The following is a 17,941-nucleotide window of genomic DNA, read 5'->3' as shown; positions in this document are numbered from 1 at the left end:
GACTGGAGCTCAGTAAGTATATAGATGCATTATTCCTTATAACCCTGTTTGTTTCCCTTTTCAATGACCAAAACCTACTCCCTTCCTTCCCCCTCCTTTCTTTTCTTTTTTAAAATGGTGCCCATCCATGCATTTAGTGAGCAAAGGCATTCATCTTTGAGTCCCCAATTTATTTGTAAAATGTTTGAAAATAAATTAAAAAACAGTCCAGATCTAATCATGGTCATGTTTTTTTAATCAGCAGCCTTTTTGAAAGGTGCCCCTTCCACACCAGTTGAACATCTGATGCACAGGCCAAAAAAGAAGCAAACTAGGAAGGATATGCTATGTGAGATCTGCCAGTTGTTTATAGCCGTGAACAGAGAGACTGGAGGGGCTGAATGTACAAGACCAGGGAGAACTAAGAACTGCTGGAGGGAGAGTCAAATTGGCCGAGATGTGCAGCAGGAAGTGCACTATGATATTATGTCTTTGATCAGGTAACAAACACTGATGTTGCAGAATATTACTAAATTACATGTCCAAAGATCCCAAACACAGCAGCCTGTGAAATCCATGAAAGACTCCATGGTTGCTGTTCCCTGCACCCCACAATGTAACAGGTAGCAGCGTGGTATCAACCCTTACCCCTACCACTCCAAAGGAAAACAAAGAGAACCATGACTACCTCTACACTCACCTGTCGTAGCTACAGGATCATTTGCAAAGCACACCACGCTACCTATGTGTTTTTAATATGTAAACGTGTAAACCAGAGGTCTGAATGAGCTCTCTCCTGCCATCTATTGATGAACTGGAGGAAAAGACCTAATGAACAGACCTTATTTGCATAGACACACCTGCTCTGCCAAGATGATTGCTTGACATACCTGCTTTTCCAAAGTGGTGGATTTTGTCTGTTTTAGGTTAAAATTCATGTAAGTCATGGATGCAGCTGTAATGAAATGTTGTTACCCCTATTGTATGACTAAAGGACAGCAGAACTGTATTTAATATGTCCCAATTGAGGGTTCACCATAACTATAACTTCCCTTGCTAAGCATAGAGTAGTGAGCCACATCCAACTGCAAGTCAGTGGGGGTATAGACAAGTGTTTCTACCCGGCATTCGAGGATTCTAGCTCCCATGTGATTTGTCTTCATTAGTGTTTTAAGGCAGAGTTCACTAGAATCAATTCAGAACCTCATCTCTTAGTAACTACTAGAGCTGATATGCTGATCTAGGAACTGGGCCTTAGGTTGTGGTGAAAGACAATGCAGAAGAGGAAGTAGTAGTGAGGTTCTCTACTACCCACTGAAATCACTAAGGTCTGAAACAACTAAGAACTGGGCTAGGTGGTAGAACATCAGAATGCAGTATTATAGCTAAAGGTGGCATGGTGAAAGATGCAGCAGAAGCATCAAAGGCACCCTCTACTCAGCAAATCCTAAAGTTGTGATTACTGATAGCTGGGCTAGGTGGTTATGGTGCTGTAGGACCAGACTGGACAAAGGACATTGCAGAGCAGCAGAGATAGCAACAAGAAGTGTCAAAGGCAGTGGCAGCAAAGCAACAGCAGTGGAGGCAGCTGGAGGTCAGCTCATCTGAATGCACCCCTGGACTCAGGGATTTTGCTCACCGGGACAACCACCATGATTGGGGTACAGCAGAGGGAAAGGGGGAGTGGTGCATTAAAGGGACACTTGTCCATTGTTGTATGCGGTATTGCTGTAGCTGTGTCGGTCCCAGTATATTTGGGACACATGGTGAGTGAGGTAATATCTTTTATTTGGGCCAATAAAAGATATCTCACTCACCTTGTCTATTTGTCCATTGGACTTTCACCCTGCAAGGTAGGATCCTGACACAAAGGACTACTGCTCAAGGTAATGTGGGATGTGTATTTTACTTAGTTTGCATACTTAATCATTGTTGCTGTGTTCCCTCTCCCTTTAATAAAATTTTTTTTTCATACACAGATTCAGTGCTTGCAGATGGGGAAGTACTGTATTGCCTATTAGAAGTGCCTAGCGCATTTCCCAGCTATTGGTGGGAGATGGAGTCTGTCTTGTAATTTTAAGAGGAATCTCTAGACATTGACCCCAGTCCTTGTTGCTGCTGACACCATCTGGCAGCAGGATTATACGTTTTTTTTTATCTTAGTTTTTATAAGTATCCTATTATAGTGCTGCTGAAATGTTTTTAACTTTGTGTAGTTGAATTTTAACTTTATCTCTTGTGTGCACACAATATAATTACATTTTGTGAAACAAGGTATATTTATTAGTTAACACCAAGCATAAACGCCACATTTCAAAAGTGGTGGTTACACTGACTCACAAATTGAGAGTCAACACTCTAATTCAGTTGTGAAAAAGGCTAATATTTTTGGGTGTATTAATAGGAGTGTCATATGTAAGATGCAGGAGATAATTGTCCCACTCTATGTGGCACTGGTGAAACCTCAGCTGGAGTAGTGTGTCCAATTCTGGGTGCCAGTGCCACAGTTTAGATGTGGACAAATTGGAGAGAGTCCAGAGGAGATCAAACTAAAATGAAAAGGGGTTTAGAAAACTTGACTATGAGGAAAGGTTAAAAAAACTGGGCATGTTTAGGCTTGAGAAAAGAGAACTGACAAGGGACCTGCCAATCATCTTCAAATATGTTAAGGACTCTTATAAAGAAGGTAGTGGTGATCAATTGTTCTCCATGTCCACTGAAGGTAGGACAAGAAGTAATCACCTTAATCTGCAGCAAGGGTAGTCAGTACTCAGTTCAGTAGGCCCAAAATTTCTTTGCTATGGATGAAAACAAGTATTTGTCCTAATCAAAGTTACTCCACATACTCTTAGGGTACAAGCTGAGTTTTCTGGAAAATTACAAGTAAATATCTTCATTAGCTCTGCACAAATTGTTAGGACCCTCATGCAATTGAGCACTTTATGTCCATGGTGGTGGTGGTATTCTGTAAAGTATAATTAATTAGTATCTGTGTTTGTCTCTGGAGATAACGTTGTAATGTGAAACTAGATTGAAAGACATTTAGACAATTAATGTTACAAAAAATTACATTGCTTAACAAAAGATCAAATGCATAGAAACTGAAAAGTGTTAAGTTGTAGGCATACAGTATGTGCCATTCTAATCTAAAATACTTGCAATATGTTTAACTCCGTGGTGGGTGGGTGGGAGTGTGTGTGTGTGTGCTGAAGCATAATTTTTTTCTCTATCAACACTGCAAATTGTTAATATCACTGAACAGTATTTACTACACTAGTTAGAATGTTCCAATATTACTCAGGTTTACTTTTTTTTTTTTTTTAAATTGAGTTGTTCTTGTTTTGCTTTTTTGGAAAGAAGATCCAGTTTTCATTCACTTTAAGTTTATTCCTCCACACAACTACTTCCTATTTCATCTTGCCCCCAAATCGATGGACCCTTCCTATAACTACACTATCCAGGCAGAAATGTCACATCTGTAGTATTGTAGCTTCATGACTGGATGTTTTTTGCCCCCTCTTTAAATTTCTCCTCACTTTTTCTCGGTTTCATTCTTACCAGCCGAGGATTTGTAAATCAACAGGAACCAGATCCCTTCCAAGCACTAATTTCCACAAAAATTGGCCAACAGGATAAAAATAAAGAGCACTCCCCTTCCTCTGTGGAGCTGTGTGTGTGAACTGCACGTTTCCCAATCGTGCTGGCCTCTGAACTAAAATACTTTGATCAGGAGTTCAGCTCAGAACCCTCTCTGGGCTAGAGCTTACATTTATATCTCAACTAGAGGTGATGTAATATCCCTTCCACCTGGTACATGAAGATATGATGCAAACGTTCACTGATAACTGGACTCATCTGTACTCAGATGGGGAAGGTTAGGTATTGCAGTCCTATTAAAATATTAGTCTCTGCTATGCTTTGTTTGATGCATATGAACTAGAACTCTAGATTTCCATACTAAAAAATCTAAGCATGCTAATGTTTCACTTTCGTTCTCCTTTCTAACTAATCTACCAAAATCTTATTAACCTTGACCTGCATTAAATATTCACATTCCATGGACCTGATTTTGCATCTGTTTGAAATCAGTGTCAAAGTACCAATGAGGTAGCTGAGATCATCATCAAGCTCCATAGGATCAATAATTCTTTGTATGATGCATCTAAACAAACTTTGTGGATCTGCATGAATTTCAGCACTCTGTATTTACTATTTGTTATATATACTCTTAATATTAAGAGTACTGCAGTAACTTTGAGAGGCACCTCTATGTCAAAATGCATAAGGGATGTTCCTTGCCCCCAAAGAGCCTATATGCTATGTAGACAAAACAGATAAAGGAGAGGGGGAAATAGTAGTAGTATTAATCAGATTTCATAGATGGGGAACTGAGGCACATACAGATTATGTGATTTGCTCAAGGTCACACTAGATGTCTATGGCAGAACTAGGAAAACAACATAGCTCTCCTAAATCCCAATCCAATGCCTTAACTACAAAGTCATTCTTTCTCAGCTTTTCTGTGCTTACTGCATTACTGAAAATCCTCTAAAAATAAACACTTTTTAAAGAAGTGTCTATTGCATCAAGGTTTCTGGCATTAGTGTTCAACACTGCTGCCACAGAGAAAAGAAATAGACACATGAGATAAGACACATGAAGATGAAAGACGAGAGAATGTTAACATACTTCCTTTATCTCTCTTTCCACTGAATCACTCTCGCAATAGAGCCTAAATTGAGCAACTGGTCTGTAAGATGTTTTGCTGCTGGTTTTGCAGTGGCACACAGTCAGTTAACCTATCTGTTTTAGACACGTAGAATGTGTGTTCTGTATTTGCTGCTAGCCAGCCAGTAGATTGTCCATTCTACAAAAATCTAAGTTAATGGGACAACTATTTCAATGAAAGAAAAATGTCACGTAATTTTCCATAACTATGCTGGAGCCAGTCCCTCCTCTCCCAATGGACCATCGCCTCTGACTATTTCCCAGTCCTTCTGACTCCAGAGATTACTTTCAGATTCTTCCATTTTTTACAGCTGGGCTAATCAATAGTTTGCATTGTAATGACAGCTCTTTTTTCTCAAATTGGCAACTGGCATCTCTATCTTGCAAAAGAGAGATTTTTTGAGTATACCAGTAGCAGCAGAAAAGGTGTTAGCATCCCTAACTCAAGGTTGGTGGTTGAACCAGAAGAACCTGTAGAACATGTGAGACTGGGTTCACAGGAGAGTTGATGACCAAATCTCTCTTCTGGACTTTTTCCTTTTCTCCATGATGTTTGATATTTTTGAAGTAGAATTTTGTTACAGACTATTAGGTAGAGCTCTGAAATATTGGATCTGAAAATTAAAACGCTTAACTTGCCCCTTTTTTATTTGTAGAGCTACTGTGAATAAAAGGAGCAGTTTGTGCTAAAGAATTTTGTTAGTTAAAACTTGTCAAAGTTGAGCATGAAGTTTTGACACTTTGTGTAAATTTTCCTGTCACCACGGTGTCTAATCTGGATGTGACTTTTGAGTATGGTTAATTGAAACTGGTCACATGGTTTAATTCATATAGTTCTGGTTCTCTGATAGGTTCTGACAATCTCTGGAGGGTTAGCAGAAGCCATTTTGACTCTTCTCAGAGAGAAGGTGTAATGCTCCACTCTGTAATACTCAGCCAGATGATGTTTGTACATTTTGTTAGTTCCCAAGCTTTATAATTTCTATTTTAAATTAATTTTCAGTTTACCTGAGAAACTTGTTATTCAAGTTTAAATAGTTAAATCTCATGTGTTTTGACTATTTATTAAAATATGATAAAGGTAACCTAACAGGAGTTTTCTGTATGTGGCATGCTGCTTCATCCTAGCTGTCAGGAATTTCCACAGATCAGTGAAAACATGGACAGGACAATCATGATCATGAGGTCTTGTAAGATCTTAGCCACTTCAGCTGCTTCTCTGTTATTTGGCATGGTATCTTCTTAAGGAGATCCAGATGCAAGGTGGTCTTCCTAGCCACCAGAAGCAGCAGGAACTGGTGATACAGAGGAATTCTGCACTGTACTTGTCAGAAATACTTTATGAATAGCGCGTTGTGAAACAAGAGTTTGTAATGCTCTCTATCCAGGTTCAGGAGAACACCAGTTTTCAACTGGTATCTGCAAAGTTGTTTCTTATGCAGAGTATGTGAGCTATCTTATAGGCATTTGATGATAGCAGAAACCTGGTGAGTGGTGATTATGCTGTATCAGCCAAGTTATACTACTATTCTTCTAGTGGAGAAAAAGATTTTCTCCACGATTCAGCAATATGAGTAGGCAGATGACAAAACAGTGCTATTGAAGGTCATGCAGTACATGCTACAGAATAATTGAGAAGACAGCGACATGCAGAAAGTACTAGGTTATTTCTATATACCTTTAAAACACCATGACAAATTGTGGAGGGCAGAGAGGAAATATGATATGTCTGAAGATGAGCGAGATGGGTAAACACGCAGGTGTGAGAGGGAAGATGATTGTAGAAAGAAAAAGGGGCAAAAATGTGCAGCTGATGGAGGGGAAAGAGGAGAGAAGGGCAGGGCAAGTATTAAGAGAGGTGGCCAAAGTATAGTAGAAAATATACATGGAAAGATAAAGTGGAAATTGAATGCAGAAGATTAATAGATTTTTAAAGCCACAAGGGAGGAACGTTTAGATGAAGACATTCATGGATTAAAAAAAATAATCCAGTTAATCACTTTCAATTTAATTCATGAAATGAGGTGTCATTTTATGTGCTTTGACAAAAGTGCTCTCTCACATCTTGGACGTTTCCCCTGCATGTTGTGTCTGGCAAGGATTGGTTACAAACGGTTGGAAAATTATTTCAAACCTAATTATGAGCCTCAGTATAGACAAGGCCTGGCACAGAATACAGACCTGTGAGGGCAGGAAGGAAAGTGTTTAGTTTATTATGTGAAAGCACTCACCATGATGAATCTGCAATAAGAGTCCTTCTGAGATTAGTTTAGGTTTCAGCCACCCTCAAGAGCCGTCTGCCTTCCACCAGCTGAAGAAGGAAAAAGAGATTATTTACACTGTAAGCGCCTTGAAAGAGGGATAGGGCCTGATTTACACCTTATGTGCCCCTAAGCACAGCATCTTCAGTGCTCCCCCTGCCTACAGCTGATCTTCGTATTGTACACAGTTTTAGAGAGGGAAAGGCACCCTAGAACACTGGTGCACCTAGGCATGTACCTACTGTGCCTAACTGGAAATCCAGTCCTGGATAGGGACTGTCTTTTTCTAATGTCTGTACAGCACCAAGCACAACAGGGTGCTGGTTTATGTTTAGGGCTTCTGGGTGTTACAGTAATACGGATTTATAATATATTAACACCACCACCACAGGATGGCATTTCTTCACGTGGCTCAATTAACCAGGCACCAAATAACCTTGATGGTGATAAATCAGGGTCTGTTTGTTGTCTATATACTCTGAAAGTGAAACATAAGTGAACTAATGATGTTAGGAACAAGTTCAGCTCATCACAAAGTGATTTTTTTATATATATAACAAAAATAAAAAGCAAGCATCATGAAATGTACATAGCAAACTAAACAACTTCATAATTGTATTGCTGTAAACCTCATCCTCCCTTCCTCCACATAGTACCAACGAGTCACTGTCTTATGTCTAGATTTAATATACAAGTTTTTAGGGGCAAGAAGTGTGGCTTTGCTCTTTCTGTAAAGCACCTTCTATATTTTGGGTGGTATGTGACAAATGCTAGAGTTTAGTTCAGAAAACTGAGCAGGAGAAACCATTGGAACTGAATTTTAAATCCAGAGGACCTCATTCTTCTCTTATCCTTTATAGTTGCTTTTGCACTACCATCTTTTCTCCTCAGAAGCTCCCATGTAGGTTTTAACTCTTGTCTGCAAGGGAGGCATAGAGCAGAGGCCAGGCAAATACACCACACACATCATCTCACCCTACCCCCCACAGAATTTCCAAGGAAAAAATGATAAAAACAGCCTAAGGCTATATTATAAGATCAAGCAGCTTGACTGGCTTGTTTAAAAAAAATGCTTCAGGCTGACAGAATTAAATGTATATGAATTAACACTCACAAAAAAGAAGGCAGAGGATAGAATTCAAACAAAAGAAATATGAGAACAATGTTTTTGTTACTTGTTCCAAGATAATACAATTATTTCATACTTTTATGAGTTTCTTTCTGGGATAAATCTTTAATTATACACTGTGGAACAGCTTCAACAGCAGAGATTGAGGAAGCCCCACATCAGAATATCCTGTACCACATTGTTTAGAGACTCTCCTGACCCCTGTTCAAATCCCTTTTCTCCTCCTCAGGCAAAGGCAGGAATTGATCCTGGGTCTCCTATGTCTCAGGTGAGTGCACCGACTACTGGGCTAGAAGTTATAAGATTGACAGTGGTAGTGCCTCCACCACTAGCCAGATTTTGATTTGGACTTGATCACGTAGGTAGCCTCTGAGCACCCTTACTGGATTGGGACTCGCATGCAAGACAGGTGGTGAATGACTATCTTCCCCCAGTTCATGGATCTCATTGGGGCATAGGCAGGAAATAGGTGAATCAGGTAGCAGTGCACATGCCCAAAGCCAGAAACTTAGGTGCCAAGGGAAATCTTAGTGCAATAATTTGAGTTGAGTGAATTTAGGTGTCTCCAGTATTAGGCAGCAGATGAGTAGGAGTTTTGTGGATGACAGTGAGCCTAAAATGGAGACTTAGCTGCCTAAATAGTTTAGATTACCTCATGACACGTGTAATCTAAATCCACTGGATTGTTTTGTATGCCTGCTTTTGATATCACCCCTCTGCTGTAGCCCCCTTCACACTTGATTAGCTGCCATAAAGCACCCACAACTGTCTTAAATCCTTCCTCTCCTCTTCTCTGGGGATTATCTCTGGGATGGGAGCTTCTTTGGGCACCATGAGACTGATGGAATGGGTGTGAGCAGGTATGCCCTTTAGCTCTTTGGGGGTTGCTGAGCATCCATAGGGGGATGTTCAAAGCTACCATAAATTAAAGCACCCCTTGGAGTTGCTCTAATGTACAGAATCTGCCACAACTCCAGCTGGGCTCAGAATTCAGAAGGCATAAAGATGGCTTAAAGCCACCTTCCCCCACTCCACTTTACTGTGCTGCCTGAGCCATTATCACTAAATCATATGACTGTATGGGCAAACACCTAATCTAAAGAAACCTCGTTTGATGGTCTAAGGATGAAATAAGGATTTATAATTGACCTTTTTGTGACACCAGTGATCATTTACCACAGGGATATAAAAATAATTCCCTTTGCTGATGCCTATTTGCCAGACATAAAAACTACTCACATATGTTGCAAAGAGGCCTATCATGTGACTTGTGTTAGTCATAGATTGGAAAAGAGCAAGAGGCAATTTAAGTAAGTGTTAATATTAAAAGTTCCTAGTTCTTCAGCCAGCAGGTTAAGGAAGGTTTAATTAAAATAAGAGAAGAAAGCTCCAAAGAAAACAAAATTAAAACTAGTGAGTTTTTGAAAGTCTAAACTTACAAGGTCTCTCTCTTCAATTCTCATCACTGTCCGATAAAACCAGTGAATCTTCGTATGTAAATATATCAACACTGTCAGCTTCTCGTTGGGATGTTTATCTTGAGCCTAACAGGTGAATGGCAGTGAGTTTACTTGCTTTTCCATTTTCAAATGAGGCTAGAGAGTGGCTCACTGTCTCTCTTTATTAAACAGTACTGTATTCTACTGTTAGTGATTCACTGCTAATTAACTAAATAAAGGGAATATATGTAGTAACAATAGCACAGAAGGTAGTCCTGGATCCATGTTAGATTTGAAACTTCAGCAATTGCATGTTTTAAAGCTGAAAAAGAGATCCCAAATCACCTAGGTCAGTGGTCCCCAACCTTTTTCGTCTGGCGGGCACCAGACAACGAGCCACAGAGGACTCTGGCCGCAGACGAGCATCCGCCGAAATTCCGCCAACAAGCAGCAATGTCAATAGGCGTCGCCGCCAACAAGCAGCATCATCCAGAGGCGTCGCCACCGAACTACTGATGAAAATCAGTGGCATTTTGGCGGCGATGCCTCTGGATGACGCAGCTTGTCAGCGGCATTTCGGCAGATGCTTATCCGCCGGCCAGTACGCAGGCACACTTAGATGCCCCGGCAGGCACGATGGTGCCTACGGGCACCACGTTGGGGACCCCTGACCTAGATAATATATCAACACTCATGGTCATAGTTCAAAGGTTATAAATGGACACAGGACATTTTTACCATCTTAAAAATGGCTTTGTTTTCTCATTCTATAACTAGAAACCACACTGGCTTGTTCCTGTGTGTTGAACTGATAGCATTGGTTTGGGTTTTGTTTTTCACTAAGAGCATTTTTAATTTAATAATACACGGTCAAACTTTCAAAATGTGGCTTTTAATTTTGTATGTCTATTTGCATCTCCAGAGCTGATTCAAACCAGCTGGGACTGGCTTGTAACTGCCATCCCCTCAGAACTTTCCCACCACTCACTCTTTATAAGGAACTATGCCATGTCATCACGGGGCTGTCCAGGAAGCAGCCATGTGCGGTCGGGCTTTTGTGTGGGTCTCCAGATCAAGAGCTGTGAAGGATCCAGTGACACCATCAACTTACCTGCCATCCAGGGTCCGGTGGTCCACCAGCTTGTCACCATCCAGCAGCCAAGATCCAGTGTTCCTCTCCAAAGGCCAGCATTTGGCCTGAGGGTAGTAGGTCCTGGACCCACCACTCACTATCATCTGACCTGCCCATAGGTGATATCGCAGTAGCAGTAAGCTATATAGGGGATTTGATTTGTTTTGTTATTGTTGCCATGGGAAGGGTATATTGGGCCTGAGCTTCAAGCTCCTTTGTTGCAGTCCACCGTTTGCTGGGTTTTTATGTGTTTGCTTGTGGTTGTCCCTTTACCCCTTTCATGTAACCAACCCTTACTACACTACTTACCTGATTCAAACATAATTTTTGTTTCTCCTCTTCTTTCTTACACCACACTTGTGAAGGGAGGGTGGGACACAGGAGCTGCTTCCTCAGGTGACAGACCCTGATAGCAAGTCCAAGAACCTGGACCTGTAAAAGGGAAACAGAGAGGCATATTAGGGTTCTTTTAGTTTTGATTTTTCGCTGGGCTCTGGGCTGGGGCAGGGAGCCTGCCTTAGACCTGGGCACACATTGCACTGCCGACCAGACTTTTAACGGCCCGGTCGGCACTCCCTTTTCGACCAGGTGTTCCGGTCGAAAACTGGATGCCTGGCAACTCTACTTGCATTAAATCAGGCAAAGTTCAAGCAGACAGTGCTCTACCATCTGTGTTTGAGTACTAATCTTTAACAGTGCTTCCTACATTACTCCTGGATCTCTGTTGGACAGAGAGACTATAACTTGTGCCAAATTGTATGGCTCTGTAACATGAATGTATGTTAACTAGAAGAACACTAAATATCCTTTCACTAGTGACCTGAGCTAGGATTTGAACTCAGGCCTATCCAGGGGGAACACTAAGGCAGTAATCCACTAAGCTTTGATAGTGAACGGACATGTCAAGACAGTGTTTGATCCTGATGGCTGCAACATGAGGTTTCAGATCACAGTTTATTTACATGATGCTCAGTACCTCCTCCCAGCTGAAAACACAAGACAATTATTATTGTCTGGTGGGAAGGAAACCTGTCTATTTGTACTTCTGGTTAGAAATATTTCTAAGAGCGGCTGCAGTTGTGTCCAAGATGAAAAAGAAGGGGGGGGGAATAAGTATATAAAATAAATGCAGCAATGCTGTGAATTTTCTTACTTTACAAAAAATATTAATTCACCAGCAAACTAATCTTAAATCTGTTCATTTTTATTATTATTTTCAATTATGCCAACACCAGGATCTGAGCAGCTGGAGAGAAAGAGGATGTCCCGACTAAGCCAAATCTCCCTGGGTTTTCTAGTTTATTTACACCTTTCTTGTTCAGCTGAAATTACACAAACCAGCAAAATCTCTGGCTGCATTCCCTTTGTACCATTTAACAATCTGTAAAGTCCAAACAAAAAAAAAATATTAAACCAAACATACACATAAAGGGATTCCCTATTGATATTTCAATTTAACTACTGGTGCACATAATCAGAACAGATACCCATCTGGCTTGACCAAACACTTCAATCAAAAACATTGTCTCTCCACTGCCTTTGCTCATGTCTGCCTCTTGGGATAAGGCACTTAAAAATGTTCATGGTTTTACAAGCATATAGCTGCCAAGCAACAAGTTAGACTAGGAGTACGCATAACAATGTAAGTGCCCTCTCTTCTCTAGGAAGTCTGTCCTTTGTCACATCACTGCCAAGCACACTTTCCTTCCACTTTAACACACAAGTTGACACCTGTCTGCCAATAAAATATATACTTGACCAATTAAAGAGAAAGATGATGTTCACAGGTACTTTTAGTTCCCAATGACACAGTCTGTATTGCAGCAGCTAACCTGAAAAATCATAATGTCTAGGTGAGGTGTCAAGACATACATAACACAAAAATACTGTAGAAAGGCAGTCCAATGACAAACTGTGAGAGAGGAGGAAGCAGTTTCTGAGGGTGAGAAGACATCTTGGAGGGAAAAAATGATGGTGTGTCAAAAGGGTCAACGGGGGTCCAAAAGGGGCTGCCCCCTCGCTGCAGCAGCTGCAAGGCCAAGTGGCAGGTGCTTGCTGAGCCACCCTTTCAGGGCACCAGCACCTTAGTGGTAGGTGTGGGGAACCCAGGACCCTACAAAACCAATCACCCTGAAAGGGGGTTCATGTCTCCCAACACATCCCCGGATCACTTCCTACCCTTAGGCCTGCCTTGGGTGTCTCTTCAGCTGGCAGCAATTCAGCATCCCCCTTAATCCCCACAATCCACTGGTTCTCTGTGGCATAATCAGGGTCCCGAATCTCAGCAGTTCTGTAGGAGCCTACGCTGTACATCTGGTCTCCTCCTCACCCAGCCCACCACCCTGAGCTGAGCTGCTTCCCTTTATATGCTCCCTCCACTGGGAGCATGCCCAGCAGGGGTGGGGCGTGATCTCTTGGGCCCAAACTAGTAGGTAGTCATTGGTTAACCCTGCCTGACCAGTGCAGGGTTGGTTTAGTAGCAATCTACTCATATCCCTGCCAGGCTTTATTTCCAGGGTGCTGAGAATTTAGCTTTTACAGCAAAATGGGCAGGAGCTGCCCTTTTTCCTGAATGGAAGGGAGTGTAGCATCTAGACCTGGCTGAGAAAACTGATGACAATTTTTGTGATTTTAAAAAGATATATTTTGTTTTGGTGACACTTGAAAATTGGAAAAATTGTGGCCAGCTCTAGTAGCATCTATTGTAGTACACATTGTTTTTCAAATTTCTCCCTAATTAATCTATGGGCATAATGTTTTTCTTCCTTAGCTGTTTGTTCTATTGTGTGTGTTTTCTTTCCAGTGTAGAAAACAAGTCAGTCAGTTACAGAAAAAATCACAATATAAGCAATTATTACTCATTCCTAAATAAACAGCAGACAGTCCTGAAACTTGGATCAATGATTTAATCTGAGAATTTATTCACAAAGACTTACTTTTATAATAAATCCATTAAACTTGGCCCATGCATTCATTTCTCAATCAGGGATGAAGCCAAAATGTATAGTACCCAGGACCAGATATTAAAGCAGGGCCTACCTATAGCCCAACCTCCCCGTAGCTGCCTAATCCCCCACTGACTGCCTCTATTTCCCTTTCTTCCTGACCACCATCAGTGATTTTATCCACCACCTAGCCAGACACCCAGTCTCTGCCAGGAACACACACACACTTACATTTACACTTAGCCATCCAAGCACCCACGCTCAAACTGACCAGTTCTCGTCCAGGCACAGATTACCATGGTGATGAATACAATACAAGAACCTGCATTGAAAAAAGAACTCATCTAGATCCTGGGGCTTTCCCTCTCAAATGGCCCTCATTCTAGTCCCAAAGTTGCATGTGTTCCACATAAATTTCATGCCCCCTTTCTCTTAATGCTTGGAAATTATTTATATCAGAAATAAAATACCATGAAACTGAGCTCACAGTTAATTACAGTAATGGAGTAAATCTCACTTCATTTTAATTTTCCTGCTTGAATTAGAGGCACCAGCTTTCTACTGTGCTGGGGGGGGGGATATGCTTGATTCCTAGCTCTGCCCTAGGCCCCACCCCCACTCCATCCCTTACATCTGCTAGGAGGGTTAGCCAGCTCAGTGCCTTGATGGCCTTTCTGTCATATACAGTAGTACATAGTTAGGAGATCTCATCCCAGCTTTATGCCCAAAGTGGTCTCAGATTTCCATCAGAGTATATCTCCCTCCTAGTTTTCTTCCCCAGACCTCATACTCATCCAGGGAAGTCCCCCTTGCACGCCTTAGATGTAAAACAAGTCCTGTGCTACTACCTAGAGAGGACTAAGGGCTGGTCTACACTGCAGGGGGACGGGGTTCAAACTAAGATACGCAACTTCAGCTACGCTATTTGCTTAGTTAAAGTCAAAGTATCTTATTTCAAACCCCCCTGTGTAGCCCAGGCCTTAGTCTTTAAAAAAAAAAAAATATCACACTGATTACTTGCTGCCTATGGGAGATGTGTAAGAGGAAACCTCTTAATAAACAAATGCTTTCCCACTGGACTGAGAGATATTGAGCATTGTTACTCTTGAGCCACAAAACCAGTATCTCTTGGCTTAAAGACACACTCTGCTAGGGTCACAGTTTCCTCTGCAGCTTACCCAGGACAGGTTCCTATTGTAGAAGTTTACAAACCAGCAATGTGAAGTTTCGTTCATGCTTTTATTCAACATTACTCCATTGACTTAGCATCATACACCAACACTCATTTTGGGAAAGCGGTACAACACTCCATTTTTGCCTACAACTGTTTGTCCACCATCCTCTGATGGGGGCATAACTTGATAATCTCTTATAAATAGGAACACACAGAAGTCCTTGAAGAAAGGAGAATTACTTACTAAGAATTCCTGTTCTCCAAGAGTTGTCTCAGTGCTTTCCCCTCTGCTTCAGAGTTCTTGTGAGGAATCCACAGCTGAATCCAGACCCAGCTCATTGCTCTCAGCTGATTCAGCTAAGGAACCTGGCCCCCTGATTGGCTAAAGACTCCAGCAGGCACATTCTTAAACTCTGCAGCAGGTCTAGGGCTACTCAGTAGAGTTCTAGGTCTATTGCTCTCTTTCTGTTCTTGCTCCTTGTTCTTGGCCCTTTGCTCCAGCTAATATTCTGTCTCTGAAGCTTGGTGCCTGATTCTTGGCTTTCAGTTCTGGCTCAATCCCTGGGCTTGGTATTTGGCTTCTGACCATGGCTCTGATCTTTGGCTCCTAATTCTTGGCTTTGTCTTATTTCCTTGATTTGGTAACTTGGCTTCTGATTTGGGTGCTGGCCCTTAAAGCTGGATACATCTGTTCTAAGCATTAGGCTAACCTCCTTCCCTGACCATGAGGCAAGATTGTCCAAATTGGCCCCAAATTCTATTTCAGGATTTTGCAGACTAAGGGGAAGGAATTGAGGTGGTCAGGCTTATGTAGAGAGATCTGTAATGTCATCCTAGTGTGAAAGCACTCCTGCACTCCCCCAGCAGACATGGCTTTTTTTAAATAGAGTTTTGCAGCTCAATTCTAGAGGCCTTAGATTCTCATAAGTGTGGATTTGCAGGGGCAACTCTCCAACAACAATTATTAGTAAATAAACCTTTTTCTAACATGTTTGGTTTTTATAGATGTTACAGCCCTGTATAGCCGCAACATTTCTTGCAAAAAGTTTTGGATCATAGATGGTCAACTATTAAAGTATCTAATAGACTGCAAACACATCTAAATATTGGATGATAGTGACACCTAGTGTTGCTCCACCATATTGTATTTGGCCTTGTCCATTTTAATGTAGGATTTATTGGTGAAGAGTGGGAATAGGGCTGGTGTAACAATGGTGTGCTTTCTTACTGGAGAAAGAGGGTAAATAACATACCTGTGTATTGATTTATAGAGAAGTGTGTTGTAATTCATTGATTACTACCAACACAACTTCCTACAAGACATGGAGGGTTTTTTGCATGCTTTTCATGTAACTAGTGGCCTAACTTGCTTAGATTATGGCCTAATGTTTATTTCAGAAACAGTGACCAGTGTGGAATACACCTGCAAGCACAGAGAGGGGAAGGAACTTCCTCCAGTGAGGCAGAACTGGTCTCTGAACTCTCATCTCATTGTCCTATCCACATGATTACACTAAGTCTCGCTAGTATAGACTATCATTACTGATGAGAAAAAAATAAGCCACAAGGGAAAAGTCACCCATAGCTGTAATGTGAAGGTGATAAATACTTCACTATACATTTCAATCTTCAGTGGGGACCAAAACACCATGGCAACTTCTAGGGCTACATAAATCAAATGGGTTCCACAATTCTTTTAAAAGTTATCTTCAGCATTATTAATCCAGGAGCCAACCGGTAAAAGTACATTTTGATTTAACCTTAGAAAAATATTTTGTTTAAAAAATTGTTCCCAACAGATAAAAGAGCAAACTTTTCTGAAGAGGGCTCTGAATGTCCCACTCAAGTTGTGAGACTCTTGCGCTGTTCCCTTTCTCCTGTGCACACTTTAGAGGCTTTGACCCCTTGATGCCCTATCACAACCACCTTCTAGCTTAGGGAACACTGGGCAGGACTCACTTTGGCTTAGTCAACGTGCCTTAATATTAGAGGGCACTGGTGAGTGATATATCCCCTCTTTGAATGGTAGAGACTGCTATCTGCATTGTGTTCCCAGAAGGCACCTTTGTTAACATTTCAACTTAATGTTTTGTTTAGAGCAGGGGTGGCCAAACTGTGGCTTGTGATCCACATGCGGCTCGCAGAGGCCCCCCACCTCTGTGCCCCCTCCCATTTTCCACCTACTAGACTCGGGGGTGGGGGGAAGCTTGGGGCTTCTACCCTGCAGCGGGGTGGTGGGGCTAGTGGCTTCTGCCCAGTGGAGGGTCTCAGGGCTTCAGCCCCGCAGAGTGGGCCTGCCAGGGCTTGGAGCTTCAGCAGGAGCAGGGCTGAAGCCCCGAGCCCCAGCAGCTGTGCCCCGGCTCTTGAATTTCTGAAGATTGACTTATGCGGCTCGGAGGGTCAGTGATTCTGGCCATCCCTGGTTTAGAGGCTACATGTGCTCAGTGCTGTGGAAGTTAAAGTGTGAGTAACCCCAATCATTTATTTATATGGGATTTATTATAGCAGCACATTTCTCAAAGACTAAGGAAGCTTCCAAAACCATGTCTGAGCCACTCAAAGGGTTTGAGACTAAAATTTACTCACTTCTAATGTAAAGAAGTCTGGCCTACCCACTGATCAACAGCTGCTCCATGCCATAAGCTTAGGAACCCATTTCCCAAAGAAGACTTTGCTACATCATTGCAGTGTTTTTGACTTGTAAGGTCATTTCCTGCAAAACAAATGAGATTAAAGGACTCTGAAGTGTAAAATATTTACAGTATTCCCCATAACTAATCCAAATAAAATGTATCTCTGCAATGTCAAGATGACTTAGTTGTGGGGCAGTCTATCAGCAGGACTTGGGATCAGACTCACTGCTGGTACTGCAGAATAATTAGAGCAATGGGGCTTTACTGTTACAATTGCTGTCCTAAACTGGAATTCCTCGTCTTCAGTGAAATTATTTATCCCAAAGCAAATGTAGGTACAAACAAGGGATATATCTAGTGTATTCAAAGACTGACTCCATCTCAATTTTTCCAGTAAGGTACTCAAACTACAGAGGCTGAGCCTTCCCAGTCCCAAATTACCATAATTGCAATAAAGTTAGAAGCAACTTTGTCTTTTTTATTCCACACTAGGAAAATAATAAAAAGAGAACAATCTTCTC

At 41.6% G+C, this 17,941-nt stretch overlaps 1 protein-coding gene and 1 long non-coding RNA gene across 3 annotated transcripts in view; one reads left to right on the top strand and one right to left on the bottom strand.

Moving 5' to 3' along the window:
• The window catches only part of ROCK1 (Rho associated coiled-coil containing protein kinase 1), a 264,492-nt gene that overhangs the window by 3,925 nt on the left and 242,626 nt on the right, over positions 1-17,941 (top strand). Inside the window, exons 4-6 of one of the 2 annotated variants that reach the window (XM_039522157.1) lie at positions 242-479; positions 8,327-8,365; positions 10,459-10,787. The gene's annotated coding sequence lies outside the window, so the exon portion shown is untranslated. The remainder of the gene's footprint in view (positions 1-241; positions 480-8,326; positions 8,366-10,458; positions 10,788-17,941) is intronic. The other variant, XM_039522158.1, reaches the window with a different exon arrangement.
• LOC120396923 lies at positions 5,756-15,158 on the bottom strand. The gene is made up of 4 exons (XR_005593539.1): positions 15,032-15,158; positions 10,978-11,100; positions 6,939-7,018; positions 5,756-6,002 (listed from the first exon to the last, which is right to left on the bottom strand). It is a non-coding gene; the product is annotated as an uncharacterized LOC120396923 (long non-coding RNA).

Source organism: Mauremys reevesii, linkage group 2 (assembly GCF_016161935.1).
Source record: "Mauremys reevesii isolate NIE-2019 linkage group 2, ASM1616193v1, whole genome shotgun sequence".
Lineage (NCBI taxonomy): Eukaryota > Metazoa > Chordata > Testudines > Geoemydidae > Mauremys > Mauremys reevesii.
This window is presented reverse-complemented; position numbering and strand designations above follow the sequence as displayed.